At 50.5% G+C, this 13377-nt stretch overlaps 1 long non-coding RNA gene across 1 annotated transcript in view; it reads left to right on the top strand.

The window, feature by feature from the left end:
* The first annotated feature begins 2408 nt into the window (after window positions 1-2408).
* LOC135213409 (uncharacterized) overlaps window positions 2409-13377 on the top strand; it is a 124912-nt gene continuing 113943 nt past the window's right edge. The window contains exon 1 of the long non-coding RNA XR_010314109.1: window positions 2409-2523. This is a non-coding gene — a long non-coding RNA (uncharacterized LOC135213409). The remainder of the gene's footprint in view (window positions 2524-13377) is intronic.

The raw sequence follows: 13377 nt of genomic DNA, 5'->3' as shown, positions 1-13377 counted from the left end.
GTTCAGACTGTCGAGAAGCGAGAGGATCTTCAAGATTAATTGCAAGTCTCATTGCCAAAGCAAAGCAGTGCAGCATATTTTGCAGTGTACCAATTGGAGTGGGCCGTTTCTGGAGATAGTGCAGGAAGAATGACTGTTCCTCCACCTCGACCTCTGTGAATTACTTTACCATCTTCCCTTTCCGTCTGAAGTATTGGATAAGCTAGCAGTCCCAACGATTGTAGAATACGGAAATATGTTGTTGATGGCCTCTAGGCTCAGAGATTCAGATCTGTCAAACAACAAAGCCCTTCACGATCTTTGAGGTCTGTGGAAATCTTTAAATGGTCTAGATCGAAGCTTCCGGCATGGAACTTAGACGTAGTCTGAAGTTCCTGATGTCAAAGCATTTCGAACCTCTCCTTTCTGTAAACTTAATACACGTGACCAGAAAGGCTAATTTTCTAACCACTCTAGGTATGGCAAAGAGGGTTAGTGAGGTTTTATCCATCATCAGAGGTTTTGGCTTTAGAGGACATAATTCGGTGTGTCCTCTAAGCCTTCCGTTCTTGCTAAGAACGAAAACCCGTCTAACCCTTGGCCCAAAGGCCTGGAGATCAAGGGGATGGCACAAATTATTGGGCAAGAGCCACAGAGAGTCCTGTGCCCTGTCGGGGCTCTCAAGTTTTATCTTGATAAAACTAAAGAAAGTCGAGGTAATTCGGACAATCTGCGGTGTTCCGTAAAAAGACCAGACTTGCCCATGTCGAAGAACGCCCTGGCGTTATGGTTAAGGAGTTCTTTTAAAGAGGCTCATTCATTATGTTTGAACAAAGATTTGAAATCTTTTAAACTGAATGCTTACGAGGTGAGGGCGCGGCCTCGGAAGCATTTCAACAGAGCATGACACTCAGTAACATCCTGAGTGCCACGTTTGAGCGAAGCAACTCTGTGTTCGCTTCACACTCCCGGCGGGATGTGAAGACGACATATGAGATCTGCGAGTCGCTAGGACCATACATATCCGCAGAAATATTATTGGGGGCAGTAAGCAGCACGAATCCTATCCTATAGAAAAGGGATAGATGTGCTTTTAATTTTATTGTATTGATTTACAGTTGAAGGGTCGGTCGCTTGAGGCGCTTTCCCTTTCTTTAGCCTAGAAGTTATGGGACTAACTTTGATAGGTTAGGTCAGGTGGTGGTTTTTAGCTTCGTTGCCCCCACAGTTTGGCCAATATGGTCTAGTCACATTGTGGTCACGCTCCCGTTGACAGATCATCTAGAACTCACCAGCTATATAGGTCACTACCTTGCTGGAGACTCTAGTAAAGCAGAAGCAGACTTGGGTGACAGTAATCACGAAGTCAGCTATGCTAACAGGTAAGGAACCAAGATGTCAATCATCTGCATGTAATTTGTTTCCTAAAATCCTTCTATTCTGTCCCTTCCCACCTCCAATGGTGGGATTCAGCTATATATATATATCTGTCAGGTAAGTTTCATGAACAAAATGGTATTGTTATGATACAATAAAGTTTGTTCATACTTACCTGGCAGATATATACGTATGATTAAGTACCCACCTTCCTCCCCTCAGGGGACAGTGGTATGAAAAATCTGAATAGAAGATGGGAATGGTTCCTGATATCCGCCTCCCAGCGGTGGGAATGGGTACTAACCACCTGGCCGCCCACTGCGTGTGCCGGGAGTTTTGAAATTGTCGGACTTCGGAGAATACAGCTATATATATATATCTGCCAGGTAAGTATGAACAAACTTTATTGTATCATAATAATATCATGTTTTGATAACAACGCAAGACTTGATTCTATCGCTATCAAATGCGTTAACAGATTTAGGAAAGCAAACGGATTTCGCAGACCCTCTAATCTCAAAGTGTTGACATAAAATGGGAAACAAGCGTAGTTTCGAACAGACAAAGAAAATCTCTCTCTTTTTACGTTATATATATATATTCTTTTCATTATATAATGCAAAATCTGAACACACATTTTAAAACATCCTATTCTAAGCTATCTAGGAATCTGAAAAAATGTTGTAAAATTCTACATGACATTTCAAAGAGGGGAAATATGCATTTTGAAAGTAGCAATATATAATAGTATCTTGAACAATTTTCGTATGTACAGCCACAAAAATCTTCGTATTTGCTTTCGTATCTCGAGTTTTTCGTAAGTTGAGCCTTTCGTATCTCGAGGTACCACTGTATTTTATTGTCACTAACCTCATCTTTTCATTTATTTTTCCAGGAACTGGTAATAAGGTCAATGTATGAAAGTTTCTTTTGGAATATTAGTTGTACTGTGCCTTTCTGAGTACTGTGCCTAGGTTAAGAGGTAAATTAATACAGTTTGTACATAATTTGATTTTGTGATACTGGTGCTATTAACACTGTTATTATTTTTCAGGTGATGATGAATCCAAATTGTGGGAAGAACATATTCAGAATGGCAGCGAGTTACAATCTTATGCAAAAGCAATGCACAAGTTGGCTACAGAACATTGGGAAGGAACCCACCAGGTATTTTACTGAGGGTTTATTTAAACCTGATTAGTTTATATATGTAGACTAGTTTCCCTAAAATGTTAACATCAGATTTTCATGAAAAGCTTGGTTGTGCTCAGTTTTGTCTTTTTTTGGAGTTTTCATAAAAACTGGGCCCTTTCCGCACTCTTCCTCTACCCCTGGGAGGCTTACACCATCACCTCCATCCCAGGCCTCACAATTCAAGTGTCCAGCTACAGGCTTAAATTTAATTTGTTCCGATACATAATGCAAACCATCGGTCCTTTAACAATAGGAAAGTAATCAGCGGCAGCTGGAACCGGTCGTAAGCTTCGAACAAGGAGGCTCGGTAGTTAACTGCTTGTCCGACAGTCGGTGGTCCCGCACGACTGAGAGGTGAAGAATCACTTTGCTTTCGGCCGCGCTGGGTGCTAGACGTGTTGTTCGCTGCTCTGCCCGCTTCTGTCGTATGCTTTGGAGATTCTACTTCATCGTTGTGAAGATATTATCTTACTTTTTCTTATACTGTGTGCATGTGTGAAATAATTTGAGTACTTGGTTATTTTGTTATTATTTTGATTACTCATGTGAAATGGATTCCCACGAGCTGGAAAGACCCCCCCGCCCCCCCGTCAGCCGCAGATTGTGCCCTGGTGTGGAGGGCCGTAAGTGTGGGGCCTTTCAATCCCTTTTTGAGGTGGATCCTCATGAATTTTGTACTTGTTGTTGAGGGCGTGAGTGCTCTTGCACCGAGCCTTGTGATGTTTGTGTAATTTGGTCGGAGGAGCAGTGGGAACGCTACGAGGGAAGGAAGAAGCCGCGTAAGCTGGCCAAGGAGTCATCGGAGGGTTCTCCAGTTACTCCTTTGGTCACGGACATGTCATCTTCTTTCCTCACTCCGTCACAGCTCCCACGTATATCTCCTTCCCCTTTGGGGTGTGTATCTCGCTCCTTCTTTTCCCTCGATCAGTTGAGCGTAGAGGAGGGAGTGAGATACCCCAACGTTCAATTGTACTCAGGGTCTTCCGTTCGCTCGGGGTGGGACCTGTCACCCCCCCCCCCCCCCCCGGGCGAGAGGGAACCCCCCCATTAACCCAACACTTGCTTCCTCAGGTATGCCTGCCGCAAGGGACGATCTCGGCCAGGTCTGGTACTCGCTGGAGCTCCAGGGGGACACCAAGCGTTGAGGGGCTGCTGTGTCATCTTGCGAGGGGTTCCAGACCAGTAACCCATGGTCCTGTGACCCTTACGACCACTACGGTGTCTACGCCAGAGTATGCTGCCCCTCCTCACATGGTATATACGCAGCATGTATCTATGGTGACCCCGACAGCTGCTGTGCAGGCTCCGCTGTTGGGTGTGCAGAGGAGGGTTGTCACGCCTCCGTCTGGTTTTGCCGCTCTTGCCCCAGCCCCTGATTTTCGGTGTCCCAAGAGCTCGCCGTTGTATCTGCCACTGGTTCCTGTACCACCTCCTGTTCCTGTACTTGCCGCTCCCGCACCAGTCCCTGCCGCCGTCATTCCTGCCCGTGGTGTTGCTGCCCCCACCCCAGGTCCCTCCAGACAGGTGCAGCTGGGCCCTGTTGCTTCGGCAACTGCCCCGGCTCAGTCCTGGATGGAGAACCTGACAGTGGTCCTGAGGAAGCTGATGAGGAAGAGGAAGAAGAGGAAGGTGTCTTCGTCGTCGTCTGCTGCCGCTTCTTCCCCTTCGACTTCCAAGGCCCCACAGCCGAGGAAGAAGGTGGTAACCTCCTCCCCCCCTAAGAAGTCTTGCTCTGAGACCTCTAAGGGCTGGAGTGGGATGGTTGGGGCTTCCGCTGGTCCTCCTGTTCCTTCGGGAACGGGCCCCGTCTCTCCTTCTGCAAGGAAGAAGAAGACGGGGACTGGAGGGGTACCGGCGTTAGCCGGTACCTCCTCGCCTGGTGCCAGAGGTTCTGCCTAGGCGCCAGGTAATGTCTCTGCCTCTCGTTCGCGAGAGGTACTGAGTGTACGGTCGCCCATTGGTGACCGTGCAGCCAGGGTCCAGGCAACTGAGCCTGCTCACCGCCAGGACCCAGGCACGGAGCAAAAGACTGGAGGGAGTCGCCCAGGCGACTCCCTCCAGGCCGGCAATCGCTCTCGTGGCGATTTGCCGGTACCCAGGGTTGACGCGACGGTTCCTCCCGATCGTTCGCAGGCTGAGGCGAGGAAGAGGTTCCCTCGGTTTTAGGACCAGCCTTGGCTGGTCCAGGCACCTTGGCGCGCCATGAGGACAGGCCTCGCTCACACCGCGACAGTGGACTCTACCGGTCTCCTGACAGCCGCTCCCACAGGGACTGGGCAGATAGGGGGACCGACAGCAGCTCTCACCTGATGCTTGGGACCGTCGCCATGGTTCTCGGTCCAGTGGTTCTCCCCAGGGGAGCCGAGTGACCAGGACCACAGCTCGATCGCCACCGCGGATTGGCAATCGCCTGCAGCCCCCCAGGCACGCTGGTTCTGCCGGTGGGTGAGGGGGGAGCTTCAGGTCGTCTTCTCTTATCTCTTCAACTTCCTCGGGCTACACCAGGAAGAGCGAGGCGATCAGGAGCGATCGCGAGGAGTGCGCTTCTCGCAGTCCCTTAATGAGGGCCTACGAACCTGGCACGGTCCTAGGACTGACCAGATCATACGCACAAGTGGCTGGAGGAGACCATGAGGGGTCTGTTGTGGTTCCTCCTGTGGAAGGAGGAGGGTCTGGGGAGGCGTTCTCTTTGGATGGGCATGATGGTCCATCTCCGCAGGACGCAGTCACTCCTGAGATCCAGAGGTCGTTTGCAGAGGCTATTGCACTGATTCGTCAGCACAGTGACCTCGGGGAAGGATTGGTGCTTCCACCCTCCGAGCCTACATCTAGGCTGGAGTCGTTCTGGGGTCCTAAGAAGGAACCCAGGATGACAGTGGGTCTGCCTCGATCAGCCTTGGCCGACAGGTTGCTAGGCAAGGTGGACTCTCTCATCTCCGGATAGGAGGGTTCTCTTCGGTCCGGCAGGTCGTCCAAGCTCCTTCCCCCACCTCTACTACAACAGAGGCGATTCTATGTGCCAACGGAGGACCCTCTGCCGCCCAAACAGGTTAACCCGGAGCTGGCTAGGCTAACTCCGGGGGTGTCTTTCCAACACCTGCTGTCAGAGAGCCTCTGGTTCTCGCAGCAAGAGGCGCTTGCATTGGAATCAACTGCCATGGCAGCATTCCAAGCAGTCTCCTGGCTAGACCTGTGGTCCCTCACAGTGTCTAAGGTCACAGCCTCCTTGGGAAACATCACTCCTGAAGGGGACCCGGCTTTTGTGAGACTGTGCCAGTCTGGAGGTAGGGCAATTTCCTACCTGGCCCACCAGATGGCCAACCTGTGGGCCAACCTGGTTCTGAGGCGTAGGGACGCTGTCCTCACTCGAGTAACCAGGTCGGCAGGGCATGAGGCAGCTTTGGGTCTTCAGAACGGACCGGTGCGGACTCCTCTCTCTTCCCCAGAGAGATGGTGGACGCTGCGGTGGAACAACGGCGCACTGATGACAGTGACCGTCTATTACACCAGGCAATCTTAAAGGCGGCTGGGCAGCCTCGAGCCACTGTGGCCAAGCCCAAGAGCTTGGCTAGCGCTTCTTCTGCGGCTAAGATGATTGCCTCGTCGATGCTGAGAGGAAAGTCTCTGCCTTCGACTTCTGCGGTAAGGAGTGATCGTAACCAGCCCTCCTCCCAGCCCTCCTCCTTCCGATGAGGAGCTGGGAAGAAGAAGTTGAAGAGAGGAGGGAAACGCTAGGGACGGCGTTCCCCCTCACCTGCTGCCGGAAGTGGGGGCTTGCCTGGCGAGCCATTGGGCAACTTGGCAGCGCTACGGAGCAGAGACCTGGATAGTGAATGTCCTTCGGGAGGGATATCTACATCCCTTCGAGTCTCGGCCACCCCTCACTTCCAACCCGGTCCATCTTCAGACGTATGTTCCCGGTTATGCCAGGCCCTGGCGCTTCGGCAGGAAGTAGAAGCCATGCTGAGCAAACGAGCTGTGGAGATCGTATGGGATCAGTCACCGGGCTTCTACAGTCGACTTTTCCTGGTGGAGAAGTCTTCGGGGGGCTGGCGCCCGGTGATAGATCTCTCTCCCTCGAACCGATTCGTTCGCCAGACTCTGTTCATGATGGAAACGACACGTTCAGTGCTCGAGTCCATCAGGGAGAACGACTTCATGCTTTCCATGGACCTGAAGGACGCGTATTTCCAGATACCCATCCATCAGTCCTCCAGGAAGTACCTCCGCTTCATCCTCGATGGGACGGTGCACCAGTTCAGGGCACTTTGTTTCGGTCTCTCAGCCGCCCCACAGGTGTTCACGCGAGTGTTCACTCTGGTGTCGGCTTGGGCCCATTCGATAGGGATACGTCTTCTAAGGTATCTCTACGATTGGTTAGTCCTGGCGAGCTCCTGCTCGCGGTTGCTACAGGACAATCGACTTCTCGAGTTTTGCCTCGATCTGGGGATCATGCTGAATTTCGAGAAGTCGGATCTCGAGTCCAAGCAGAGGATGAAGTACCTGGGCATGCTGATTGATATGGTAGCAGGGCAAGTCTTCCCTGCAGATTCGCAGATCAGCAGGTTCTGGGAGGCAGTCGGACGGTTCCTGTCCCTACAGGAGCAGCCAGCTCAGTAGTGGCAGGTCGTGATCGGTCACCTGTCGTCTCTCGAGAAGTTAGTCCCTCACGGGTGTCTTCACCTGTGGTCTCTTCAGTGGAGACTAAAGGAGACTTGGTCACAGGCAAGAGACCCGCCGTACTTTCCCGTGTCTCTCACGGAGGTGAGGCAGGACCTAGCCTGGTGGCTGAACGAACGGGAACCTCGTAAGAGGAGTGCTTCTTCGCACCCCCCGGAGATGTTGCTGTTTTCAGACGCGTCGACCGAGGGATGAGGCGCACACCTGGAGGAGTTGCTGGCTGCGGGTGTATGGGATCATCACGACAAGCACCTTCACATCAACGTCCTGGAGCTCAAGGCAGCGTTTCTCGCTCTCCAAGAGTTCCAGGACCGTCTGATGGGACACTCAGTGGTGTTGATGAGCGACAACACCACTGTAGTGGCGTACGTCAACAAACAGGGGGGGGCCTAGTGTCCCTCCCTTTGCATCAGTTGACGTTGCAGGTGCACGAGTGGGCCGTGGCTCACTCGGTAGAGCTGTCAGCTCGCTATATTCCAGGCAAGAGGAATGTAGTGGCAGACAAGCTCAGCCGTCGGAATCAGGTGATAGGAACTGAGTGGTCCCTTCACCCAGATGTGGCAGAAAGGCTCTTCAACCTGTGGGGGCATCCAGTAGTGGATCTGTTCACCACCCGGCACAATAGAAAACTCCAGGTTTTGTACATGAACTTTCCTGTCAGATATATACTTAGCTTACGTCTCTGACGTCACGACAGAATTCAAAACTCGCGGCACACGCGCCAGGTAGGTCAGGTGATCTACCTTACCCGCCGCTGGGTGGCGGTTGTATGAACCAATCTCCCTTTCCAGCCAGATTTTCTCTGTCGCCGGTTTCGACTACACCTGTGGTCGTTACCTCTTTGGACTGACTTTCGGTGAAGTGCCTGATCTTGTTGGCTTGGCATACGCGCTTGTGGATTGTTTTTGGATATTGGTTTGGATTTTTCTTTGATTTCAAGATGTCTGATGTAGAGGTTAAGAAATCTGCTATGTTTTGGGTGTGTTCTATGGATGAATGCAAGGTGAGGCTACCGAAAGCAATGGTAGATCCTCACACAGTATGCTTGAAGTGTAGGGGTAATGAATGTTCCTTTATTAACCCTTGTAATGAATGTGAGAAGTTGGACGAGGGTGAATGGAAGTCTCTTTCTTCCTACTTAAGGAAGTTGGAGAAAGACAGGGTGAGAAAAGCTTCATCTAGAAGTTCTAGTAAGTCTCGTATTAGCGAGGTAGAAATAGATAATCCTGTCGTAGCACTAGATCCTTCTCCCGTTTCAGCTCCTGCTCCCTGCATTGAACCCAAAGATTTCTCCCGTGGAACGGGATCAAGCTCCTAGTAGGCGCTCTTCTAAGGATAAGCGCACGGCTTCTACTTCTCGCTCCTTTCCGAAGAACCTCCAATCTCCGGATAAGAGAGCCTCCCCCTGCATGGACACTTCTAGAGACAGGATCTCTCCTTTTGTCAGACGCCTAGAGCCTGGTAGGCGCTCTCCTGCTGTCAAGCGCTGTGTTGAAGATAGGCGCTACTCTCCTGATAGGCGCTATTCGCCTGTTAGCCGCTCTGTTCATGTCAGGCGTAAAGAGTCTGAAAGAAGCTTCTCTGCTGGTAGACAAGCTATTACAGAGACCCACGCTTCTCGATCTAGGTATTTGGATCCTGGTAGACGCCTGTCTCCTAGTAGGCGCTCTTCTCCAGGGATTCGCTCTCCTGTTGGTAGGCGCCAAGAGCCTAGCAGCAGGCGCTGAATGGCCCCTCGGCTCCGGCGCTTGGCTATGTGCCAAAAATTTTATAATCTAATCTAATCTAAGAGCCTAGCAGGCGCTCCTCTCATTTTAGGCGCAGTTCGCTAGGCAGCCGCTCTCCTCTTGACAGGCGCATGGAGTCTGGTAGGCGCCTTGAGCATAGTAGGCTCTCCTCTCCTAGCAGGCACTCCCCTTTGGACTCCCGTGTTTCTCGGGACAGACTACAAGAACACAGAGGACTCCCTCATCGGAGTAGGAAGGACGCCTTCGATAGGAGCTCTCCCGGAAGCTTTGGCTTTCCTCAGCTGATAAGGTCGCCAGACGGCTTGCCAGACACTCCTCGCAGGATAGACGCACTTCTTTAGAGAAGTCCGCCTGCTCTCGTAAAGAAGCCGAAGGTTCTTCGGTAGATGAAATAGAACCTTCAGAAGAGGACTTGGTAAAGGATTCTTCGGTCTTGTCTTACAAGATCCTGACAGACCTCCTTCTTCAGGAGTTTGGAGACGCGCTTACTCCGGTCGCTCCTCCTTCTCCTCTCTCCTTATTCTCGACATCAAAGAAGACGAAGGTTTCCTCCTGTGTGAGAATGAAACCAACCATCTCAATGAAAAAGGCTTTGAGAGGTTTTGGTGATTGGCTTCTTTCTAAGGAGGAGAAAGGGAAGACTGTTTTTTCTTTCCCTCCTTCTAAGCTTACGGGGAAACTTGGTTTCTGGTATGAGTCTGGAGAACCCCTAGGCCTGGGTCTTCCCTCATCTGCAGACGCGGACTTCTCTTCACTGGTGGATTCCTCCCGACGCTCGGCCCTCTTGTCTACTAAGACTACCTGGGCGATGAACGAGCTCGACCACCTGTTGAAGGGAATGTTCAGAGTCTTGGAAGTCTTGAACTTCCTTGACTGGTCGTTGGGGGTTTTAGCTAAAAGGACTCAGAACCCGGATTCCCTTTCGCCCGAGGATCTCAACAGTGTACTTACTTGCATGGACAAGGCAGTGAGAGATGGATCTAGCGAAGTAGCCTCCCTGTTTGGAGCAGGGGTTATATTAAGAAAAAGATCGGTCTTCTGCTCTTTTCTGACCAAGTCAGTCTCTCATGCTCAGAGAGCCTCGCTTCTATATTCGCAGCTTTCGCCTCTTCTCTTTCCAAAGAAGATAATTCAGGACATCTCTGGAGCTATCTCCGCGAAGGCTACACAAGATATGCTCGCTCAGTCTGCCCGGAAACCTAGAACGACCTTCCAGACTAAGACTAGGAAGGAGACTCCAGCTAGACAGGAGCCCTTTCGAGGGGGCCCTCCTTCTAGAGCCTCTACCTCAAGAGGTAATAGATCTTTCAAGAGAGGAAGATCCTTCTCTCGCTCTACCAGAGCGAAAAAGTAGGAAAGAAGTCCTCCAGACATCAGTAGGTGCCAGGCTACTAAGATTCGCAGAAGTCTGGGCACAGAGAGGAGCGGACAACTGGTCCCTCTCGATTTTCTGAAAAGGATATCTGATTCCCTTCTCAGCAAGACCACCTTTGACGACGACTCCGAGGGAGTTGGTGGCCAAGTACAGGGATCCCATCATGAGCCAAGCTCTTACTCTGGCAGTAGAACAAATGCTAGAGAATGAGGCGATAGAGCTAGTGAGTGACCCATGCTCAGCGGGCTTTTACAACCGCCTTTTCCTAGTTCCAAAAGCCTCAGGAGGATGGAGACCGGTTCTGGATGTAAGTGCCCTGAATTTCTTTGTAGAAAAGAGGAAGTTCGCCATGGAAACGACGTCCTCAGTGTTGGCGGCTCTTCATCCAGGGGATTGGATGGTGTCCCTAGATCTTCCCTTACTTCCATGTGCCGATCCATCCTTCTTCAAGGAAATACCTCAGGTTCATGATGGGAGGAAGGATATTCCAATTCAGGGCCTTGAGCTTCGGCCTTTCAACAGCCCCTCAGGTTTTCACAGGACTAATGAAAAATGTAGCAAGATGGCTACATTTGGAGGGAGTGAGGGTGTCCCTTTACTTGGACGACTGGCTTATCAGAGCCAAGTCACAGAAAAGATGTTTGGAGGACCTACAAAAGACCCTTTTCATGGCAAGTTCTCTGGGACTTTTGGTGAACTTACAAAAGTCTCAGTTAATCCCCAGTCAAGATCGTATCTATCTGGGGATTTGGATGGTTTCTCTGGATTTTCGGGCTTTTCCATCTCCAGAAAGGATAGCCCGATTTCAGAGAAAGTCACAGCCTTTCTAGAGAAAGACGTATGCACAGCGAGGGAGTGGATGAGTTTGCTGGGGACACACTCCTCGTTGGAGCAATTCCTTTCTCTAGGAAGGTTGCACCTCAGACCTCTCCAGTTCTTTCTACATCGGAACTGGCGTTGTCTTTCTCAAAACCTAGAGTTCTCCTTCAAGATTTCAAGAGAAATCAAGAAGGACCTCTCTTGGTGGGCGAACCCTCTCAGGTTTGCAGAAGGGATGTCCCTTCACATACCGAACCCCAACCAAGTGTTGTTTTCCGACGCATCGGAAACAGGTTGGGGAGCGACGCTCGGCTCAAGAGAAGTGTCAGGCACCTGGAAGGAGGAACAGGTGACCTGGCACATCAACAAGAAAGAGCTGATGGCTGTTTGGCTAGCTTTGAAAGCATTCGAGCCCTACGTCCTAGCTTCGACAGTTCAGATAAACTCGGACAACACCACGGCCCTGGCATACATCAGGAAGCAGGGGGGAACTCACTCCTTCTCCCTGTACGAGACAGCAAAAGACCTTCTGCTGTGGGCAGAGGAAAGGAAGATATGTCTCCTTACCAGGTTCGTACAGGGAGAAAAGAACGTCAGAGCAGACCTCCTGAGCAGGAAAGATCAAGTCCTGCCGGCGGAGTGGACTCTTCACTAGGATGTTTGCCAGGACCTGTGGAGACTATGGGGCGGCTCACATAGACCTCTTCGCCACAGCCAAGAATGCGAGGATAGACTCTACTGCTCTCCTATATCAGACCGAGGGCAGTGTCAATAGATGCCTTTCTCCTAGATTGGAAGGGCCTAGACACGTATGCTTTTCCTCCCTTCAAGATACTGGGAGGAACTCTCAAGAAGTTTGCAGAATCGGAGGCAGCAAGGATGATGTTGATAGCCCCTTTCTGGCCCGCACAAGTCTGGTTCACAGAGGTACTGGAATGGTTAGTAGACATTCCGAGATCCCTGCCACAGAGGATCGATCTGCTCAGACAACCCCACTTCGACAGGTATCACAGAAACCTCCCCGCTCTCGGTCTGACTGGCTTCAGACTGTCAAAAGTTTGGTCAGAGCGAGAGGGTTTTCTGCAAGAGCTGCAACGGCTATCGCAGCAGCAAGAAGGCCCTCTACCCTTAGAGTCTACAATCGAAGTGGGACGTCTTTCGGCGGTGGTGTAGTGAACCATCACCTTTCCTCTTCCAGTACCTTTGTAACCCAAATAGCAGACTTCTTACTTTTCCTTAGGGAAAAAGGTGGACTGGCGGTATCAACCATTAAAGGATATCGTAGCATGCTGGCTGCAGTGTTTAGGCACAGAGACCTAAACATTTCAGAAAACAAAGACCTTCATGATATAATAAGATCCTTTGAAACATCCAAGAAGGTTTCGTCAGAGATTCCGAATTGGAATCTGGGATGTAGTGCTGCGTTTCCTTAGGTCCCTAATAAGTTCGAACCGCCTCAGTCTGCCTCTTTTAGAGACCTCACGAGAAAGACACTTTTTCTCATGGCATTGCTTCCGCCAAAAGGATTAGTGAGCTCCATGCAATAGAAGGGAGAGTGGGGTTCAAAGGAGATGCAGCGATCTGTGCCTTCCTGCCTTCAGTTCTTGGCCAAGAACGAAGAACCCCTTCAAATCCTTGGCCCTAGGAAGTTTTTGAAAAATCCAAAGGTTTATCTGCCTTAGTAGGGGAAGGAAGCAAGATGAGGTCACTTTGCCCAGTAACGAAGTCTAAAGTTTTATCTTCAGAGGAAGAAGAAACTTAAGGGCAATGATGTCAACCTTTGGTGCTCTGTAAGAGATCCAAGGAGGGCTTTATCTAAGAATGCGCTTTCTTTCTTCATCAGAAGCCTGGTGAAGAAGCACATGTGACATGTGATGAAAGTCAATTCAAGCTTCTGAAGGTCAAAGCTCATGAGGTAAGAGCTATTGCCACTTCATTAACTTTCAATAAAAACATGTCTCTGAGTAATATTATGAAGCAACATTCTGGCGTTGCAACTCAGTCTTCGCGAACCACTATCTGAGAGACGTCAAAAATCACGTATGAAAAGTGCTTTGCGTTAGGCCATACGTATCGGCGGATTCGGTGCTGGGGCAGGGAGCTGAGACATATCCCCCTTGTTTAGTTTTGTAAGTTTTTTGGTTGTTTGAAAGAGCATGCGGGTAGGCATCTCTTTCATGTCGTATGTCTAACAATGATTAGATT

Source organism: Macrobrachium nipponense, chromosome 42 (assembly GCF_015104395.2).
Source record: "Macrobrachium nipponense isolate FS-2020 chromosome 42, ASM1510439v2, whole genome shotgun sequence".
Taxonomy (NCBI): domain Eukaryota; kingdom Metazoa; phylum Arthropoda; class Malacostraca; order Decapoda; family Palaemonidae; genus Macrobrachium; species Macrobrachium nipponense.
The sequence above is the reverse complement of the archived record's forward strand: the minus strand, read 5'-3'. Positions and strand labels throughout refer to the sequence as shown.